Here is a 12,353-nt window from a genome sequence, read left to right as displayed (position 1 = left end):
CGCTTGGTTCCACTCACCTGTCTGATCATAGCCAGGAGAAGCTTCTCTTCCCACCCTATCACCGTTATATCTGATGTCTCTAAAGGTTCAATCCTTTGCTCCCTCCTCTTCCTCATCCACATGATGCCCTTTGGTGACATTGTCCGCAGACATGGACCAGCTTTCAGATTTACGCTGACAAAACCACCGCCTCTCTTGACCCTTCCAATGTCTTTGTGTTGTCATAGCACCATTCTGTTTTAGAGGAGCCATAATTTACTCCAGTTAAAAATTGTGAAGTCAAGATCTTTGACCTCCCAATCTCCACATCCTTGCCACTGATTCCATCTCCAACCCTCTCTTTTTGATTGATGAGTCCCTCACCAATCACCCAATCCTTACTGACCTGCATTGGCTTCCAGTCTCCTAAGCCTGTAGTTTATTTTTATTGTTCCTTACACTTAAATCCACAAGGGCCTCACCCCTCCCTATCTCTGTAACCTCCTCCAGCCCTGCAAAATACTCCATTCGCCCACCTCTGGCGCTTGTGCATCCACAGTCTATTTGCCCGACTTTTGACAGCCGTGCCTTCAGCCTTATCCACGCTCCAGAATGCCCTCCTCTGCCCCTCCATCTCCCTCTACCCCTTTCAGGTATCAGGCGGGGCTCAGTGGTAGCGATCTCACTTCTGCGTTCGAAAGTTGTGAGTTTTAGTCCCACTCCAGAGACTTGAACACATAATCCAAGCTGACACTGCTGTGCAGTACTGAGGCAGCATGGCACTGTCGGACATATCGACTTACGTAAGACACGTTGAACGGAAGGCCTATCTGCCCTCTCAGGTAGATATAAAAGATCACACGGCAATATTCGAGAATAAACAGAGGAGTTCTCCCCAGTGACCTGGGCAATATTTATCCCTCAACTAACATAACTGAAACCGATTTTCTGGTCATTTATCTCATTGCAGTTTGTATGAGCTTGCTGTGTGCAAATTTGCTGGCCCGTTTCCCACATTACCACAATGACTACACTTCAAAGTGCATTTCATTGACTGTAAAGCATTTTGGGACGTCTGGGGGTCTTGATAGGCGCTGTATACAGGCAAGTCCTTTCCTTCTTTCAGACCTCTCATGAAAGCCATCTCTTGTGTCATGATTTTCTCATGGCGCCAAATATCTCCTTCTTCAGCTGGAGTTCCATATTTGTCTGATTATACCTCAGTAAATCGGATTGGTCTATTTATCTATGGGGGGTTAAATGCGCTGTTTAAATGCAAGTAGTTATTTCTATGAGCTGTAAATTTTCAGTGCATTTACTTCTAACAGCCAATCGAAACCTTATAGTAGTGTCGTCACTGTTGCCCACGTGTTCCCCCACACAGAAACCTGATACGAGCTCAGGCTCGTAATAAAACACTTGATTAAATATATGGTTACCGCGTGAAGGATTTTGGACTTTTCAATATGGATCTTTCACTTGCTAAAGGAGCAGAGTTTGGTTCAACACAGGATGGAACACAGAATTGCTAGACTTGACTATTCAAGACTGCATTCTGGGAAGATTGAACAAGTTCAAAAGGTTTTATTATTGCTTCAGATTGTTTAGAAGTCTAACTGAGACGATGTACTTGCGTTGAGGTAAGCGGCGAGGTTAAAGTTAAGACAGCTGCCGAGCTAGGAATTGAAGTCTGTGGGAAACTGTCGTAAACTTCAGATGCTGCAGCAACAGTTTGTTTGAACCATGGGAAAGAGAGAGAGGGAAAGGAGAGAGAGTGAAAAGTTCCAGCAGCTTGTTTTTACCAGCGAGGATGGGAAAACATTTCTCCTCATTTCCCCTCCAGTTCTTTTGCCAATTATTTTGAATCTCTGTCCTTTGGTTATTGACCCACTTGCCGGTGGAAACAGTTTCTCCCTTTTTGGCTGCCCAAACCCCTCATTATTTTGAATACCTCTATTAGGTCTCCCCTCAAGCTTCTCTGCTCCAAGGAGAACAAACCCAGATTCTCCAATCTCTCCACATAACGGAAGTCCCTCTTCCCTGGCATCATCCTAATCAAGCTCCTCCGTACCCTCTCCAAGGCCTTGCCATCTTTCCTAAAGTGTACTGTCCAGAATTGTACACAACACTCAAGCTGAGGCCTAATCAGTTCAGCGTGACTTCCTTGTGTTTGTATTCAATGCCACTATTTAGAAAGCCAAGTGTCCCATTCACTTTCATAGCCGCCTGTTCAACTGGCCCTGTCGCCTTCAACGATTTGTAAATATGCACACCCAGGCCCCTCTGCTCTTGGATCTACTGAAAATAGTACCATTTATCAACTTGCCCTGTCACCTTCAAAGATTGGTGAATATACACCCCCAGGTCCCACTGCTCTTCCACCCCCTCAAAATAGTACCATTTAGATGCTACTGGCTCTACACGTGGTTCCTCCAAAAGTGCATGAATTCACTCTTATCCGCATTAAATTTCAACTGCCATGTCTCCGCCTATTTCGTCAGCCTGCCTATGTACTCCTGAAGTCGGCTGCTATCCAGCTCACGGTTTATGTTTCGAATATAGGCTACAATTGTGAAAAGATCCTCTGAGGCTCGCCTCACCTTTGAACACAAGGACAGGCAAGACTTCCGTTACCTCGTGAAAAACCTAATGCTCGGCACAGGATAGCATTCAGTGGAAGAGCGCACGCACCGTATCAATGGTTCCAAACCCAGGGCTGGATTGCGGGCCCAGTGAGAGATTATTCCACTTTGACAGATTGGGGAGGAACTGGGACAAGAGTTTAGACTACGCAGAGGTTGGAATAGGGTGGATTTTAGGCGGTGCTCCTTTTCCCAGTGAGTAGTGAGCCTCTGGAATGCGTTGCTGGCTGGTGCGGTGCGTGCTGACTCTCTGCCTGCCTTCTCCAGGGAGCTGGACCGGTTTTTGGCTGGGGCAGAGGTCACAATATATAAAAGGTAAGAGGATTTACAGTTAGTGTCCGTACGATCCATGTGATCTCCTGGACTGGCTTCGATCACCTGAGGAGGTCGGGGAGGAATTTTCCAGTGTATTCTATCCCTTAAAGGCCCTGGATTTTTCTCAGGATCTTTGCCTCTCCCAGGAGATTACACGGCTGCGGGCGGGTGAGGGGGAGTAAGTGTCAGTAATGATGCTCCAGCAATCCCGAGTGAGGGGCAGGCCTGATGGACCAGCTGGTCTTTTTCTACCCGTCATTTCTGTTTGTTCGTCTACATCCCCAGCTCGTCAATGTGTTTTCAATGAATCGATCATCACACAAACCCACACCTGGGGCATGTGCTGCGTCTGTCTTTAGTGAAACGAGACTCATTGTCTCTGTGCCTCACGTTATTCTCCTCTAAATTTCAAGGGCTCGAAATATTCTTGCAGGCCTCTGCTACAATGTGCCTGAGAATTTCTAGTCCCGTCCAGCCGTCTGCTACGTGTCTCGGTGGCTGTTGTCCGCTTGGAGCACAAGAGGAGATGACTTTCAACCCAGTAAATCATTGGGTGGTCTTAAGACAGTGAACACTCAGTCCTTATACCCTTGGTTATAGGTCTATTGGATTCGGGGTTGTAGCTCAGTGGTATAGCGCCTGCTTTGCGTGTATATATTTCTGGTTTCAATATCTAACATCTCCAAAATTTATTTTCACCAGAATGTTCCACAGAAAGATGAATCGTGCTTTCAGAGGGAAGCGAGTTCCAACTTCTGAGACAAACATTCAATTGTCCCGGAGCAGGACTTCATCTCACGGTCCCCTCAGCAGCTCAGCTCATACTAGCCGCCGACTGACCAGAATTCAAAACTCGAACCATAAAGTGCTTGGAGAGAGAACCCGGGACCTCATACACGCGAAGCACGCGATCTATCACTGAGCTACATCACCAGATAGGGAAGACCTCTAACCAAATATAAAAGGACTCAGTGCCTCACTTTCCTAAGGCCATCCGAGGATTTACTGGGTTGAAAAGCATCTCCTTTTGTACTCCAAGCAGACAACTATACCGAGGTATGCGGACCTGATATACTCAGAGACTCTGAGTAATGAGAAAGGGGGCGTTGAGAAGTAAGACTGGGAGAGGGGGAGAGCCACCATGGGCTCTGCTGTAAAGCATCCTTCCTATTCGAGGGCGCAATTTTGGTACGTTATCAGTCACTTTGCCTCTGATTGGACGGGACTAGAAATGCTCAGGCACATTGTAGCAGAGGCCGGCAAGAATATTTCGAGTCCTTGAGCTTCAGAGGAGGGCAACTTAAGGCCTGGAGAGTATTGCGTCTCATTTCACTATAGACGGATGCAGGACTTGCCCCAGGTGTAGGTTTGTGTTTAAAGATCACTTCACTGAAAACACCTTGACGATCTGGGGTTATAGACCGGCATGACGGGCGGGAAAACAGTTGGTTCATCAATCCTGCCCCACATGCCTGGAGCATCGTGACCAGACATTTCCTCCCTACAAAACCCGCCCCACCCACCGGAAACATGTAATCTCCTGGGAGCGGTTACAAATCAGAAAAACAATCAAAAGCCGATAATGAGGGCGAATTCTGGGAAATTCCTCCCCGACTCCCTCAGGCGATCGAATCGAGTTCAGTGGATCACACTGACCATGTGCAGGTTAACTGTAAAACCACTCACCTTCTATATGATGCGATCTCTGCCCCAGTCAAGAAATGGCCCAGATCCCTCGAGAACGCGGAGGGAGTCAGCACCCACCACACCAGCCAGAATTGCATTCCAGAGACTCACTACTCTCTGGGAAAAGAAGAATCACCTAACATTAAGAATATTTTTACCTCTGTGTGGTCTGAACGCCTGTCAGCTGCTCCTCCCCAATCTGTGAAACTGGACGGTGGTGAACCTGTGGAATTCTCTACCACAGAAGGCTGTGGAGGCGAAGTCACTGAATATATTTAAGAAGCAGATAGAGAGATTTCGACACACACAAGGCATCAAGGGGTATGTGGAGAGCGCGGAATTATGGTATTGAGATAGAGGATCAGCCATGATCCGATTGAATGGCGGAGCAGGCTCGAAGGGCCGAATGGCCGACTCGTGATCCTATTTTCGATGTTTTAACAACTCCGCACGCAATCCAGCCCCAGGACGGCAGCCATTTCAAAGGCGCGTGCGCGCTTCCATTGAATTTTATCCTGTGCAGAGCATTTGCCTTTTCTCGAGGTGAAGAAACCCTTTCCTGTCCTTGTGTGTGAAGGTGAGGTGAGGACAAGAGGGTCTTTTCAAAATTTCAAACATAAATAATTTGGAAATGCCGGGGATTGAACCCGGGACCTCATACATGCAAAGCATGCGCTCTACCACTGAGCTACATCCCCTCTGCAAAGCTAGGGATGTAGACGAACATACGGAAATGACGGGCAGTAAAAGACCAGCTGGTCCATCAAGCCTGCTCCTCACTCGTGATTGCTGGAGCATCATTACTGACACTTGCTCCCCCTCAAGTGGAATTTCAGCTCCGTCTCTCCCGGACAACGAGATGCCCAGTCATCACACGTGCTCCAAATGTTCAACCTCTGCTTCAGTTCACGGGGTTTCTGCTCCGCTTTACTTTGAACTTTCCAAAAAAAAGTCAGCGGAAATAAAAAAATACAATTGCCAATAGTCAGTGACGAGGCTGACATCCAACCTCTGAATCATAAAGTGAGATGGATGAATGACACAGCGTCAAACAAGAGCTGGGACTGCTCGCTAGACATTGCACTGTCACATATTCCGGTCAGTCGGCGGCTGTTATGAGCTGAGCTGCTGAGGGGACCGTGAGATGAAGTCCTGCTCAGGGATAATTTAATGCTTGTGGAGCCTCAGAAGTTGGAACTCGCTGAGCTCAGAAAGCGCGATTCGCCTTTCCGTGCGTAATTCTGATGAAAAATATTTGTGGAGATGCTGGGGATTGAACCCAGGACCTCATACATGCGAAGCATGCGCTCTACCACTGAGCTACATCCCCCGATGAAATAAATAGCTACCCAACGAAAGAAGAACGGATTATCCTCATTTTATGAGACCACCCATGGTGGGTCTGCCACGTGATAGATTATTTCCAGTTTCAAAGATTGGGGAGGAGCGGGGAACAGGCGTCTGGATGTTGGGCGGTTCTTTATTTCCCAGAGTGTAGTGAGTCTCTGGAATGCATTGCCGGCTGGTCTGGTGGATGCTGACACTTTGTATACTTGGCTTAAAATCATCGAGTTTTCTGTTCCAAGCAGACAATTAAAGATGAAGTATGCGGAACTGATACAACTGTGGGTGAACGGAAGAAACCAGGCCTCGGCACTTAGTCTAATGAGAGAAGGGGGAGTTGAGAAGAAAGGCCGGGAAAGTGGGGAGAGACTCCTTAAACTGTGCTGTAACCATCCTTCCTATTTGAGGGCGCATTTTTCGAACGCTCCCGTTATCAGTCACTTTACTTACGGTTGGACGGGACTAGAAATGCTCAGGCACATTGTAGCAGAGGCCGGCAAGAATATTTCGAGTCCTCCTGCTTCAGAGGAGGGCAAGGTGAGGCACAGGCAGCATTGAGTCTCATTTCACTATAATGGGCCAGGTGTGAGTTTGTGTTTAAATATCACTTCACAAAAACACCTTAACGAGCTGAGGTTACTGAAGGACATGATGGTCAGGAAAAGACCAGCTGGTTCATCAATCCTGTCCCACATGCCCGGAGCATCGTGACTGGACACTTCCTACCGACACCACCCGCCCCACCCACCGGAAACATGTAATCTCCTGGGAGCGGTTACAAACCAGAAAAAAATACAGGGCCAATTGATGGAAAGTTCCTTCCCGACATCTTCAGGCGATTGAAACCAGTCGAGGACATGACAGTGACCATGTGTAGGTTAACTGTAAAACCACTCACCTTCTATATGATGCGATCTCTGACCCAGTCAAGAACAGATCCAGATCCCTCGAGAAGGCAGAGAGAGAGTCAGCACCCACCACACCAACCGACAATGGATTCCAGAGACTCACCACTCTCTGGGAAATGAAGAACCTGCGAACATCCAGACTATTCTTACCTCTGTGTCGTCGAAACGCCTGTTCCCTGCTCCGCCGCAATCTTTGAAACTGCAAATAATCTATCACGTGGCAGACCCACCTTGGACGGTCTCATAAAATGAGAACGATCAGTTCTTCTTTCCTTGGGTAGCTTTTTATTTTATCTGGGAATGTTGCACAGTGGTAGAGCGCATGGTTCGCATGTAATGAAGTCCTTGGGTTCAATGCCCAGCATCTCTAACTCTATTTTTTCATCAGAATTTCGCACGGAAAGGCGAATTTCGTTTTCTGAGCGCAGCGAGTTCCAACTTCTGAGGCTCCACAAACATTAAATTGTCCCGGAGCAGGACTTCATCTCACGGTCCCCTCAGCAGCTCAGCTCATAACAGCCGCCGACTGACCAGAATTCAAAAGGTGAAGTGTTTGGCCACAGAACCTGAGACCTCATACACGCGAAGCATGCGGTCTATCACTGAGCTCCAACACCAGATAATAACGATCTCTAACCAAGTGTAAAAGGTCTGAGTCTCCCACTTTCCTAAGGCCACCCGAGGATTTACTCTGCTGAAAAGCATTTCCTCTTTTAAGCATAGGAGATACCTGAGGTCTGCGGACCTGATACTAGTATTTTAATTCCAGATTTTATTTAATTAATTCAATTTTTAATTAATTGAAATTGAATTCCCCAGCTGCCGTGGCGGGATTATTAGTCCAGGCCTCTGGATTACCAGTCCAGTAAACTAACCACGATACCACGGTACCCGCTGGGGAAACAGAAGAAACCAGGTCTCGTCACTCAGAGAAATGAGAAAGGGAGCGTTGCGAAGAAAGTCTGGGAGAGAGGTGAGTCTCCTCGGGCTGTGCCGACCAGCATTTCTGTTTCAGGTCGCTGTTGTTCCAACTGCTCGCTGGACATTGCACCGTCACACATTCCGATCAGTCGGCGGCTGCTGTGAACTGAGCTGCTGAGGAGACCGTGATGTGAAATCCTGCTCAGGGGCAATTTAATGCTTGTGGAGCCTCAGAGGTTGGAATTCGCGGCACATCGAAATCAAGATTCGCCTTTCTGTGGGTAATTCTGGTGAAAAAATAGCTTTGGAGATGCTGGGAATTGAACCCAGGACCTCATACATGCAAAGCACGCGCTCGACCACTGAGCTACATCGCCAGAGAGAAGCACATTCCAACGAAGAGCTGATCTCCTTCATTTTATGAGGTCACATAAGGTTTTTCTTGGGCTTCAATTCATCTCCTTTTCTGCTCCAACCATAAAATTCAACATGAAGTTTGCGGACCTGATATAATTGTGGGTGAACGGAAGAAACCAGATCTCGGCACTCAGAGCAATGAGAATGGGGGCGTTGAGAAGAAATGCTGGGAGAGGGGGAGAGTCTCCTTTGGCTGTGCTGTCACCATCCTTCCGATTTCAGGGCACATTTTTCGAACGCTCCCGTTATCAGTCACTTTGCTTCCGGTTGGACGGGACTAGAAATCCTCAGGCACATTGTAGCAGAGGCCGGCAAGAATATTTCGAGTCCCTGAGCTTCAGAGGAGGGTAAGGTGAGACACAGACAGCATTGAGGATAATTTCACTATAGACGGATGCAGGATTTGCCCCAGGTGTGGTTTTGTGTTTAAAGATCACTTCACTGAAAACACCTTGACGATCTGGGGCTACAGACGGACATGATGGTCAGGAAAAGACCAGTTGGTTCATCAATCCTGCCCCACATGCCTGGAGCATCGTGACCAGACACTTCCTACCGACACCACCCGCCCTTCCCACCGGAAACATGTAATCTCCTGGGAGCGGCGACAAACTAGAAACAAATCCAGCGCCAATAAGGAGGGGAAATTCTGGGAAATTCCTCCCCGACTTCTTCGGGCGATCGAATCGAGTTCAGTGGATCACACTGACCACGTGTAGGTTTACTGTAAAACCACTTACCTTCTATATGATGCGATCTCTGCCTCAGTCAAGAACTGGTCCAGATCCATCCAGAAGGCAAAGAGAGAGTCAGCACTCACCACACCAGCCGGCAATGCATTCCAGAGACTCACTACTCACTGGGAAACAATCGCCAAACAGGAGGGTTCTCTCCCTGTCGGGGAACACTTCAGCAGCCATGGACATTCATCCACCGACCTTCGGGTAAGCGTACTCCAAGGCGGCCTTCGAGACACACGACAACGCAAAATCGTCGAGCAGAAATTGATAGCCAAGTTCCGCACACATGAGGACGGCCTCAACCGGGATCTTGGGTTCATGTCACACTACACGTAACCCCACCAGCGAACAAATGTTATCTGTTTTTAATATAACGGGTCATTGACTGTCTTCCTTCTCTCCCTCTCTCTCTTTTTTTGGGGGGGTTTGTATATTCAGTGGCCTTTTAGGTGACACCTTTCTGTCTGCTCACTGTGATTGCCTTGGCAACGGGCAGTAATCACCAGGCATTGTTCTGTGATTTTCAAATGCGAAGGATTCGAAAATATCATTTCCACACCATTTCCACACCTGACGAAGGAGGAAGCCTCCGAAAGCTTGTGGTATTTAATTTAAAATAAATTTATTAGACTATAACTTGGTGTTGTAAAATTGTTTACAATTGGGAAAAGAAGAACCGCCTTACATCCAGACTATTCCTACCTCTGTGCAGTCTGAACGCCGGTCCGCTGCTTCTGTGAAACTGGGAATAATCTATTTCTTCACTCAGAGGGTGGTGAACCTGTGGAATTCTCTATCACAGAAGGCTGTGGAGGCCAAGTCACTGAATATATTTAAGAAAGACAGGTTTCGACACACAGAAGGCATCAAAGCGTATGGAGAGAGAGCGGGAATGTGGTATTGAGATGGAGGATCAGCCATGATCATATATAATGGCGGAGCAGGCTCGGAGGGCCGAATGGCCGACTCGTGATCCTATTTTCTCTGTTATTATTACTGGGCCCGCTCTCCAGCCCCGGGATGGGAACCATTTCAAAGGCGCGTGCGTGCTTCCATTGAATTTTATCGTGTGCAGAGCGTTCGGTTTTTCTCGAGGTGAAGAAACCCTTGTGTGTGAAGGTGAGGTGAGGACAAGAGGGTCTTTTCAAAATTCGAAACATAAAGCGTTTGGAGATGCCGGGGATTGAACCCGGGACCTCATACATGCAAAGCATGCGCTCTACCACTGAGCTACATCCCCGCAATAACACGGCTTCCACTTCAGAATAAAAAACTGGGCTTCCCGCTCTGTCTCTCCCGGACAACGCGATGCCCAGTCGTTCCACGTGCTCACAATGTTCAACATTTGCTTCAGTTCACGGGGTTTCTGCTCCTCTTTAATTTGAACTTTCCAAAAAAAAGTCAGCGGAAATAAAAAACATCAAATTGCCAACAGTCAGTGACGAGGCTGACATCCAACCTCTGAATCATAAAGTGAGATGGATGAATGACACAGCGTCAAACAAGAGCTGGGACTGCTCGCTCAATATTGCACCGTCACACATTCCGGTCAACCGGCGGCGACAATGAGCTGAGCTGCTGAGGGGACCGTGAGATGAAGTCCTGTTCCGGGATAATTTAATGCTTGTGGAGCCTCAGAAGTTGGAACTCGCTGAGCTCAGAAAGCGCGATTCGCCTTTCCGTGCTTAATTCTGGCGAAAAAATATTTTTTGAGATGCTGGGGATTGAACCCAAAACCTCATACATGCGAAGCATGCGCTCTACCACTGAGCTACATTCCCAGATGGAACACACAGATACCCAAGGAAAGAAGAACTGATTGTCCTCATTTTATGAGACCACCCAAGGTGGGTCTGCAGCGTGATGGGTTATTCCCAGTTTCACAGATTGGGGAGGAGCAGAGAACAGGCGTTTGGACCACACAGAGGTAAGAATAGTCTGGATGTTAGGCGGTTCTTTATTTCCCAGAGTGTAGTGAGTCTCTGGAATGCATCGCCGGCTGGTCTGGTGGGTGCTGACACTGTATACTGGGCTTAAAATCGTCTCGTTTTCTGCTGCAACCAGACAATTAAAGATGAAGTCTGCGGACCTGATACAACTGTGGGTGAACGGAAGAAACCAGGCCTCGGCACTTAGTCTAATGAGAAAGGGGGAGTTGAGAAGAAAGGCTGGGAAAGTGGGGAGAGACTCCTTGAACTGTGCTGTAAACATCCTTCCTATTTCAGGGCGCATTTTTCGAACGCTCCTGTTATCAGTCACTTTCCTTACGATTGGACAGGACGAGAAATGCTCAGGCACATTGTAGCAGAGGCCGGTAAGAATATTTCGAGTCCTCCCGCTTCAGAGGAGGGCAAGGTGAGGCGTGGAGAGCATTGAGTCTCATTTCACTATAAAGGGCCAGGTGTGAGTTTGTGTTTAATGATCACTTCACAAAAAAACACCTTGACGAGCTGAGGTGACTGACGGACATGATGGTCAGGAAAAGACCAGCTGGTTCATCAATCCTGTCCCACATGCCCGGAGCATCGTGACTGGACACTTCCTACCGACACCACCCGCCCCACCCACCGGGAACATGTAATCTCCTGGGAGCGGTTACAAACCAGAAAAAAATATAGGGCCAATTTTTGGAAAATTCCTCCCCAACATCTTCAGACGATCGAAACCAGTCCAGGACATGACAGTGACCATGTGCAGGTTAACTGTAAAACCACTCACCTTCTATATGATGCGATCTCTGCCCCAGTTAAGAACAGATCCAGATCCCTCGAGAAGGCAGAGAGAGAGTCAGCACCCACCACACCAGCCGGCAATGCATTCCAGAGTCTCACTACACTCTGGGAAATGAAGAACCGCCTGACATCCAGACTATTCTTACCTCTGTGTCGTCGAAGCGCCTGTTCCCTGCTCCGCCCCAATCTTTGAATCTGCAAATAATCTATCAAGTGGCAGACCCACCTTGGACGGGTTCATAAAATGAGAACGATCAGTTCTTCTTTCCTTGGGTAGCTATTGATTTTATTTGGGGATGTAGCTCAGTGGTAGAGCGCATGCTTCGCATGTATGAGGTCCTGGGTTCAATCCCCAGCTTCTCCAAAAATATTTTTTCATCAGAATTACGCACGGAAAGGCGAATTTCGCTTTCTGAGCGCAGTGAGTTCCAACTTCTGAGGCTCCACAAACATTCAATTGTCCCGGAGCAGGACTTCATCTCACGGTCCCCTCAGCAGCTCAGCTCATAACAGCCGCCGACTGACCAGAATTCAAAAGGTAAAGTGCTTGGGCGTAGAAACTGAGACCTCATACACGCGAAGCATGCGGTCTATCACTGAGCTCCAACACCAGATAATAACGAGCTCTAACCAAGTGTGAAAGGACTGAGTGCCTCACTTTCCTTAGGC

General features: G+C 47.9%; 6 non-coding genes across 6 annotated transcripts; 1 reads left to right on the top strand and 5 right to left on the bottom strand.

Moving 5' to 3' along the window:
- Positions 1-5,248: 5,248 nt before the first annotated feature.
- Positions 5,249-5,320, bottom strand: trnaa-ugc (transfer RNA alanine (anticodon UGC)). Its single transcript has one exon. It is a non-coding gene; the product is annotated as a tRNA-Ala (tRNA).
- Positions 5,321-5,880: 560 nt separating this feature from the next.
- Positions 5,881-5,952, bottom strand: trnaa-cgc (transfer RNA alanine (anticodon CGC)). Its single transcript has one exon. It is a non-coding gene; the product is annotated as a tRNA-Ala (tRNA).
- Positions 5,953-8,100: 2,148 nt separating this feature from the next.
- Positions 8,101-8,172, bottom strand: trnaa-ugc (transfer RNA alanine (anticodon UGC)). Its single transcript has one exon. It is a non-coding gene; the product is annotated as a tRNA-Ala (tRNA).
- A 1,948-nt stretch (positions 8,173-10,120) lies between these two features.
- trnaa-ugc (transfer RNA alanine (anticodon UGC)) lies at positions 10,121-10,192 on the bottom strand. The gene has a single exon. It is a non-coding gene; the product is annotated as a tRNA-Ala (tRNA).
- A 469-nt stretch (positions 10,193-10,661) lies between these two features.
- Positions 10,662-10,734, bottom strand: trnaa-cgc (transfer RNA alanine (anticodon CGC)). The gene has a single exon. It is a non-coding gene; the product is annotated as a tRNA-Ala (tRNA).
- A 1,242-nt stretch (positions 10,735-11,976) lies between these two features.
- trnaa-cgc (transfer RNA alanine (anticodon CGC)) lies at positions 11,977-12,048 on the top strand. The gene has a single exon. It is a non-coding gene; the product is annotated as a tRNA-Ala (tRNA).
- The last annotated feature ends 305 nt before the right edge of the window (positions 12,049-12,353 follow it).

The sequence above is a fragment of the Heptranchias perlo genome, unplaced genomic scaffold (genome assembly GCF_035084215.1).
Source record: "Heptranchias perlo isolate sHepPer1 unplaced genomic scaffold, sHepPer1.hap1 HAP1_SCAFFOLD_60, whole genome shotgun sequence".
NCBI lineage: Eukaryota > Metazoa > Chordata > Chondrichthyes > Hexanchiformes > Hexanchidae > Heptranchias > Heptranchias perlo.
The sequence above is the reverse complement of the archived record's forward strand: the minus strand, read 5'-3'. Positions and strand labels throughout refer to the sequence as shown.